A 9,861-nucleotide genomic window follows, 5' to 3' on the forward strand; every position below is an offset into this window, starting at 1 on the left:
TTTTGATTCCATGTATGATTGCATGATTGGATCGTTGGGGATAACATCAGAAGAGTTTTACTTGCAATTTCAGTCCCCGATATAACAAAAAGTCAATACTAACCCTAACCCTAATACTACCACAAAAATAGGGTCCTGAATCTTCCAGATCCAGAACTTGGATGTTGGACGCCAACAGAGAATAAAAGAGTATCCTCTACATTTCCAGAATATTTGAAACCAGTCTGTATGAGACTACCTTTAATCTTTTTGAACCTAAACTTCCAAAGCACATTCAATTCATAACAGCGTTATCTCCAGACTCTTTCCATAAAGAGCAGGTCTAGACTAAACTCTTTCATTAGAGAGAGACCCAACGATTCAGGAATTCAACATTAAGGATTCAAGAATCCCCACATGAGCAGCATCAGATATTATATTAGGAAACAGTGGCAGGAAGAACTCCCCTTGATTGAGCCCAACAGCATTGTTTTTTTTTTTAATTTATTTAAAGCTACTACTTTATTCTGTATGTCTGAAATTTCCTGCAAGTTTCCTGCACTGAACTACATCACATGCAGGTGTTCTGTGATCTAGTGGCTAAGACATACCAGTGCTACGACCCTGGTCTGATTCTGAATGAGGACCTTTGGAGCTCGTCTCTCTTTGTTTCCTGTCTGCTTCACTGTGATGACTTAACTTTCAGTCGGTGGTCAGCAGCAGGTCAGCTGAAAATGCAAAAATCTGTGTGCCAGAAAAAAAGACTTAATTTTCCAATAAGAATATTGATCAAATGGAGAAGCTGATTCAAGAAACCCTCGAGAAACTTCCCACAAAATAGCATAAAGCGTTACAGATTGATTCGACCACTTGGGGGCAGTGGAACATGCTGTGGTCAAAACAGAGTTAACATGCATTTAGAGTCGTGTTTTTGACCACAGGAGGACTGTAAGTCCAGTATTTCCTCTCCTTTTAGCTCTGCTTTGGTCTCCACCAACTTCGGAGGGACATATCTCATTGGTTCTTTAGCTGCTGAATGTCACGCTTTTCTCTCTGCCATGTCACTGACTGTGTCCGCTGTCAAACTATCAAACTTCATTTACATAACATGTTGAAAATGGACTGATGCAATAAAAAGGAATGAAGATAGTAAAAAAAAAAAGTAAAGAGTAAAAAATAATGCGGGCAATACAAATAACTATAAAGAAAAGAAATACAAAAAATAAATGGATTGTAGTAAAATAGTAAAATGATAAAATTGAGTGAAGTAAATAATTGTTTAATATAATAATTGCCTTCTCTCTATCCAATGGAGAAACAATGGACTAATGCAGGGGTGTCCAAACTTTTTTCACTGAGGGCCACATACAGACAAACATCCACTAGAGGTGATGTATATCTCCTCACCTCTAGTGGATTAAAGTTGGCAAAATCAATCAAATGCAGGTAAATTCTGCTTGATAACTGAATATGATGCTGCTCTTTGCCTTGTAGGCTCTTGTTCAGTGTGTTCAGGTGATCAGTGAGATCCACTAAACATGCCAACCAGAGAGGGTCACTGAGCTCATGAAGAGGTCCTTCTCTCTTCAAAACTGCTCCATTTCTGATCTCAGGGAATAAAACCGCTGCAGCACAGAGCCACGACTTAGCCAGCATACATGAGAATCGTAGAGCACACCCCCGCGCGCCGCCCCCCCCCGAGCCCCATCCGTCGTACCTCCACACAGCTCGTCCCATTTAACTCCGATCGTGCAACTGCTCTTTAGACTGCTAACATCCAGCAGCTCCTCCGTAATGCAGAAGTGATTGTCATTAGTTATTAGCTGTGCTCTCATCGCACACCACGTCTGAAACGTTCTACACTCACTTGCTCTCTTACGTTTCCTTAATTCTGCCATCTTGGGTCACCTGTAGCACATTTCTTCTTCTATTACTCATTTTATAGAGAATCTATGGTGGCCGGGAGGTGCAAAACAATTATACAATACGAGAAACACTTTTACAAAGCTGAAGACAAATTTACATTTTAGAAAACATTTTTGCAAATCAGAAAACAAAATTACATTGCCATAACACATTTACAAGTCCTGAGACAAATTTACATTTGAGAAAACAAATTTACAAGACGTGAAACACTTTTACAAACGCAGAGACAAATTTACAAGTGACGAAACACTTTTACAAGTAACTTTTTCAACCGGAAAGGGAATGTACCAACTGTCAAGTATAACCGGAAGTGATAAGGAGTTCATGGCGACCCACGATGGACGACAGTCAAGCGGTCTTTCGGTGTTTCACGTCTTGTAAATTTGTTTTCTCAAATGTAAATTTGTCTCAGGACTTGTAAATGTGTTATGGCAATGTAATTTTGTTTTCTGATTTGTAAAAATGTTTTCTAAAATGTAAATTTCTCTCCAGCTTTGTAAAAGTGTTTCTCGTATTGTAAAATTGTTTGGCACCTCCCGGCCACCGTAAGAAGCTGCCTCGTTCAAGATCGTTACTCCCCCTAGCGGTGAGACTAAGAAGTACAATCCAGTCCAGCGCAGGTTCCATGTGTGGGCCGTATTCCAATACAGTTTTAGAATTTCCTGCGGGCCAATGAAAATTGCAGCACGGGCCGCAGTTGGCCGTAGTTTGGACACCCCTGGACTAATGTTAGCCGCTACACTGAGCTCCAGTGCTATGCTAACAGAATCTAGGCTAAGAATGTATAGCTCATCTCAGTGTCAGTAATCACTGAGGAGAGTCTCCTGAGAGTCTCCGTGCTGAACCACAGTAACCAAATCTGTCCCCCCCACACTGTCCGAGCCCTGTCCAGAGGTGTCACGCTTCCCATTCATCAGCCTCTGGTTTCACTGGGAAACTGGAAACCACTGAGGGCCTGAGCTGTGACTGACAGCTACAAGCACGTTGGACAATAGGAGTCCATGGCCTCACACGTCCACCTCGTCACCCTTTACTCTAGTGTGATGAAGGGAATCTGCACAAAACAGGAAAATGCACTCTTAAGGACTTTTAGGTTTTAGTGTACAGAATTTTATAGACACGCTCATGACGTTGTCAAGTCATATAAAATTGTCACAAACATGGAGTCCTTTAGGAGATTGCAAATCATGATCCAAAACATGAGTTGCCAAGCAGTAAAATTAAAAGATTTAAATTGTAACCCACAGAAGTTATACTCATTAAGAAATCCACTTTGCTCAGAGACTAAAGATAGTGGTGGAGTTTTAAGAAAAAAGAGCTCTGTGCTGATGAAGGCTTCTGTTGCTGACGGGCTGACATGGAGTGGTCACATCAGACCACCAGCCTCACCTGGATGTGGCTGATTATGAGACTGATGTCTCCAGGGGCTCCAGCACACAGCCTTTAACTGATAATGGCCTTAATAAATAAATGCTCAGAAAACAAGATTGAAGGATGAGGATGCCTAAAGTCTGGACTGTAACAAATACAAATCTCAAACCATTTTATGAACATTTTTTTGACCTGAGCTGCATCAAAAAGAGCAGGCCGTCGCTCTTTTATTTCACACACTTTGTTCTAAACCTAAAACACATGTAGTAATCTACATTTTGTGTTAGCTTATTCACTAATGTACAATGGCAAACCCAGGCAGCTGTCTCAAACAAACTTGCATATAAGGCCCTGAGGCTCCGCCCACACCCCCAAATTGTCCAAATAAAAAAAATGCTACTCGAACACAGAATGAAATATAAACCGACATTGTCATGACAGAAAGTGTGTTTTTCATCATTCACCAATGATAATGTTACGCCCCTGAAAACTTTACTCGAATGAATAATCACATATAAACACAATTTACACAAGGTAACAACTACATAGCAGGATGAATATACTGCATTATATACCCTTTTGTAGTCTGCAATCTTATGAGACATGTTCCAGTGCGCATGTGCTGAAGTATATGCTGCCTGTTATGATTGCTCCTGCTCGTTTTCTTATTTTTTCTTACTTTTAACTATCTTTTTAACTATTTGTTTTCCTTTTTTGCTGGTAATATGTTTGTAAGACGTTCCCTCTCCAATACATGCTGGTGGAGAGAGCTCTTGTCATCTTTTTGCTGTGAAAGTACTACTTTAACTCTGCCGGGTGCAGTAAACATATGGCCGTTGGTAGCCGTTGGTAGCCGTTTTGCTACACGAGTGATCAGCTGATCGCTCTGAAACCTGCTGGCATCTCGACCATGAGATCTTCACGAATTCCAGAAGAATTGTGGAGGAAAACACATCGAGATTGCAGAGGAAAGAAGAACCAGCGGAGGAGAGAAACCAGAAGGAGACAACGGAGGCATATGGAGGAAAAGAAATATAAACCCTGTCTCCCCATCGTTACTATGGGCAACGTGAGATCGCTGGTAAACAAGATGGAGGAGCTAACAGCGTTAGCCAGGAGTCAGATGGAGCACCGGGAGCGTAGTCTGGTGTGCTTTTTGGAGACATGGCTGCATCAGGATATTCCCGACGACAATGTTTCCATTGGTGGCTTCCAAACTGTTTGGGCCGACAGGGACTGCACCAGGGGCGGTAAACGGAAAGGAGGGGGGCTTGTTGTTCTGGTGAACAACAGGTGGTGTTATCTCTGTCTTCAATCATGTCACCATGGCAAAGGCACTGCCCAACTTCACCCAGTATGTGAACTGTTTCACCAGAGAGGAGAGGACCCTGGACTCTGGACTCACCTGATTATTATTATTATTATTGTTATTATTATTATAATATAATACAGCTCCTCACTCTGAGTGTACATGTTATATACATTATTATTAGTAGTAGTGGTATTATTTGTATCATTATTATTATTATTATATAATACAGCTCCTCACTCTGAGTGTACATGTTGTTTTATATTATTGTTGGTAGTAGTAGTAGTGGTAGTAATATTATTAGTATTATATAGTATAAGGCCTCACTCTGAATGTACATGTTGTTATGTTATTATTATTAGTAGTGGTATTATTATTATTATTATGAGACTCTGGACTCAACTTGTGCAATAATTTACCTCTGGGTAATAATTTGTAATAATAATTTTTGATACATCATTTTTAATACATACTTTTACATATTTATATTTTTTACTTTTGTGTTTAAAGTTTATTCTTATTCTTTTGGAGCTGTGTGTAACAAAAAGCAATTTCCCTCTGGGGATTATTAAAGGAATTCTGATTCTGATTCTGATTATTTTGTCAATTTTATTGAGTGTGGGAGAAACCGGAGCACCCGGAGAAAACCACATCAAAAAGTCCCAAGGGGACAAAGGTCACTTCTTTCAACAATGAAAGACAGAAACCACCCTCCTCGTCACTCGACGAAAAAGTTTGCAGGCCCTCTGAAAAAGGTTTTTCTTCTTTTTCTTCTTGATGTTATCGTTATCAGTAGGTCCATGGGCGGCTGCAGCTCCCTCGTTGCTGTCGCCATCTGTGTTTGTAGGGCGGTCATTGCGAGGAATAGCAGCACCTGAGTCTTCTTCAGTGGCAGTAGCAGTGTCTCCTACTGGCTCGCTGTTCCAGCCTTTGTCAGTGGGATGCGTGGGATGGCTGTCTGAGGAGACACTGCTGGCTGGCATTATATTGTCTTTGCCACTGGAACTTGGAAATGATGAATGCCCGTTAAAGATGCAACTGGTGGCCGGTACTGCGTCTTGTTTAAAGGAAGTGTCAATGTCAGCATTGGTTACACTGTAACCCTCAGTGTGTGATTCTCCAGTGATGGAAGTCTCAGTGGCTGAGGGTTCATCAGCGAAACGCTCCGAGTCTTTTTCATGGCTGGAACTATGGCTGCCTGAGGCTCCAGCCCTTGAGTCAGAAGCTTGGTCATCTCTGAGCTCCACAGTGTTGGAGAGAGGATTATCTGACTCATCCAAACTGTGGGAGAGGGTCTGCAGTTGAAGGGCAGCATTTGCATACGAGCTGTTCTCAGCCAGGTAAGCCTTTGTGATGAAAGGGTGTGCTAGGGCTTCCCTGGGTGTGAGTCTCACTCTAGTGTCCATATGCATAATCGATTTTAGGAGGGATAAAAATGACATCCTTTCTTCATATTCAAGAGCGCTATCTTTCCCTCCGAATTTCATCACTTCATAGTCCAGATTTCCCAAAGTCTGGAAAAACTTCCAGTTAACTTGAGGCTCTTTACCAGTGGCCTGCTTGTATTCCTCTGGTGACTTCAGTCTCCACCCTGGACCGTTGGAGCCCTCCTCTCTGCTGAAAAACGAGGAGGTGTACTTGCCAGCACTCACCAGGATATCTTCTGGTTGACCCAGCATGTGTACCATAGCCTTCATCCTATGATAGTCACAGTCTCCAGCGAAGATGTCGCCGCCAAAATACAGGAAGGACATGACGCATCCCAATGACCACATGTCAACAGCCTCGGACAGGGGAAGGCCCATTGTCAACTCTGGAGCCCTGTATGAACGGGCCTGTATGGTGATCCCAGTGTATAATTTGTTGACTGGAAGGGCCAAACCGAAGTCGATGAGCTTCACCCTGAATGGCTGATCTCTGTGGTTGACGAGCATTATGTTGTCCGGTTTCAGGTCCGCATGTACGATGTCGATACTTTTCAGGGCGTCTAATGCTACGAATAGCTGCTGCATCACAAGGCGAATTTCATTAAGATTCAATGGCGCTCTTCTTTCGTTCAGCAGGTCCCAAAGGCTCCTGTCCAGCATCTCGAAGGCCAGGCAGGAGTAGCTCTGGTACGGGAAACTTTCAATGAATCTTACTATGTTTGTCTTTTCTGGATCAAGACCGCTGATTGCTTTTAGCATCTTTACTTCCCAACTGCAGTCATCCCTGTTGTTGAGCATCTTAACTGCAACCAACTTGTTTGTTGTCATATCGACACACTTGGCAACTTTGCCAAAACGTCCCTCACCCACAAAGTCCATCACTAGGTAGCGGGTGGACTTGACAGGGAAGCTATTACACCTCTGGACCTGAAATGGTTCGGCAGGTGTCTCCTTGTTCTCCTCCATGTTTGTCGGGCCGTCATTGTGAGGAATAGCAGCACCTGAGTCTTCCTCAGTGGCAGTAGCAGTGCCTCCTACTGGCTCGCTGTTCCAGCCTTCGTCACTGGAACACGAGGGAGGGCTGTCTGAGGAAAACTTCGGAGCTCCAGGATCTGCCTCCTCATGGCTGGAACTATGGCTGCCTGAGGCTCCAACCCTTGAGTCAGAAGCTTGGTCATCTCTGAGCTCCACAGTGTTGGAGAGAGGATTATCTGACTCATCCAAACTGTGGGAGAGGGTAACGGCCTGCAGTTGAAGGGCAGCATTTGCATACGAGCTGTTCTCAGCCAGGTAAGCCTTTGTGATGAAAGGGTGCGCTAGGGCTTCCCTGGGTGTGAGTCTCACTCTAGTGTCCATATGCATAATCGATTTTAGGAGGGATAAAAATGACATCCTTTCTTCATATTCAAGAGCGCTATCTTTCCCTCCGAATTTCATCACTTCATAGTCCAGATTTCCAAAAGTCTGGAAAAACTTCCAGTTAACTTGAGGCTCTTTACCAGTGGCCTGCTTGTATTCCTCTGGTGACTTCAGTCTCCACCCTGGACCGTTGGAGCCCTCCTCTCTGCTGAAAAACGAGGAGGTGTACTTGCCAGCACTCACCAGGATATCTTCTGGTTGACCCAGCATGTGTACCATAGCCTTCATCCTATGATAGTCACAGTCTCCATCGAAGATGTCGCCGCCAAAATACAGGAAGGACATGACGCATCCCAATGACCACATGTCAACAGCCTCGGACAGGGGAAGGCCCATTGTCAACTCTGGAGCCCTGTATGGTTGAACCTGTATGGCGATCCCAGTGTATAATTTGTTGACTGGAAGGGCCAAACCGAAGTCGATGAGCTTCACCCTGAATGGCTGATCTCTGTGGTTGACGAGCATTATGTTGTCAGGTTTCACGTCCGCATGTACGATGTCGACACTTTTCAGGGCGTCAAATGCTACGAATAGCTGCTGCATCACAAGGCGAATTTCATTAAGATTCAATGGCGCTCTTCTTTCGTTCAGCAGGTCCCAAAGGCTCCTGTCCAGCATCTCGAAGGCCAGGCAGGAGAATCTGCGGTACCTGAAACTTTCAATGAATCTTACTATGTTTGTCTTTTCTGGGTCAAGACGGCCGATTGCTTTTAGCATCTCCACTTCCCAACTGCAGTCATCCCTGTTGTTGAGGATCTTAACTGCTACCAAGTTGTTTGTTGTCATATCGACACACTTGGCAACTTTGCCAAAATTTCCCTCACCCATAAAGTCCATCACCTTGTAGCGGGTGGACTCGCCAGGGAGGATATCAGACCTCTGGACCATTGTAGATCTGTTTGTAATTAAGGCCAAATCAGAAGTTGGGGAGTTGTCTTCAAATGCTTCCAAATCTTTTCCAAACGCAGTACAGTTTACGATCAGGTTTTTACTCTGAAGGTAACAGGTGTCTGACCAGCTTGGCTATATATAACTTCTTCTAAAGTAATTCTGATTCTGATTCTGATTCTAGAACATGTCTTTAAGGCATCATGCATGATGTCATGCAGTTCTAGGAGAGCAAAGCCAAAATTGAATTCTGACTTTCACTTTGAAAACCAACAAAGAAAAAAAATTCAAAACAAAACATTTGCCATGACAACTGGTTGACTATTGTCAGTTCAGTTCAATTCACTTCTACAGGCTTTACAAGCATGACATTTAACAACAAGAAAGACAACATCAATGAACAAAATCAACAAAATAAATATGTGAACAGCAACATGAGTCATTAGAGATGATTTACATTTAAAAAAAAAAGAATAGAAAGAATTAGAAAGGTAAGCTGCAGCAGGGTAGAGACCAGGAGCCAGGAGCGGTGACAGTTTTACAACTGATGTTTATAAAAGGAATCCAATTTTTGTCAGGAAATTACTCAAAAAGTGGCATACAGTGCAGCGCACGTGTCTTTGCTAGTTTCCAACAGACACAGTTAATATTTTCATGCCCAGCATTGTATAAGCAGCAGATGTACTTGCGCTCATTGGCGTGTTGGCCATAAAATGAGGTGTGGTCAGCTGCATCGTTGGCACTTTGCTATCTTGAGGCAGCAGAAAGCTATTGTGCTATTGACCAACAAAAACTACAACAACCAACAAAACTACAGCAACAAAGATGCACATATATCGCTGGCTTCACAACATGCATAAACTCTCTGTCTCTCACTTTTGCACGATGAAATAAGAGACTTTGCGTCCAGATTAAGTGTTGTGCCCTTGAAAAGGGGAATAGCGAGGGGAGAAGGGTGATGAAGTACAACACGCTGCTTGTCCGCTCACTCGACTGTATTTAGTTTACACTGGAAAACTCTACAGTTTTTAGCAAATACATTGAAAACAAAAACATATATAAACTAATTAGCATATGAGTTTTACACTGCGCATGACTATAAACATGACCTAGTAACATGACTAGCAATACAATCAAACTTCAAACAGGGACCACGAGGTTGCTAATAGTTAGCTTATCCACCACGTTTCTGTAGACTCTTCAGATAGTGATAGATAATTACAAAACATAAACTCTTGTACAAGCTAAGACATAGGAAATATGTCATAAACATGTTTTAGTTTAACACCGTTTTGTGTTTGGCACAAAATACCTTGAAAAGGGGAATAGCGAGGGGAGAAGGGTGATGAAGCACAACACGCTGCTTGTCCGCTCACTCGACTGTATTTAGTGAGGGGAAAAGTCCGCGTTCGCCCCCTGCTGGAGCCCCAAGGCATTACCAACACATCAAGGCACATTGAATCCACATAACTATTTACCATGTACCACATACCCCCCCTCAAAACAGATGTTGTCCCCAACATCCTGACCTTTAGCCACTAG

Source organism: Pempheris klunzingeri, chromosome 16, assembly GCF_042242105.1.
Source record: "Pempheris klunzingeri isolate RE-2024b chromosome 16, fPemKlu1.hap1, whole genome shotgun sequence".
NCBI classification, from domain to species: domain Eukaryota; kingdom Metazoa; phylum Chordata; class Actinopteri; order Acropomatiformes; family Pempheridae; genus Pempheris; species Pempheris klunzingeri.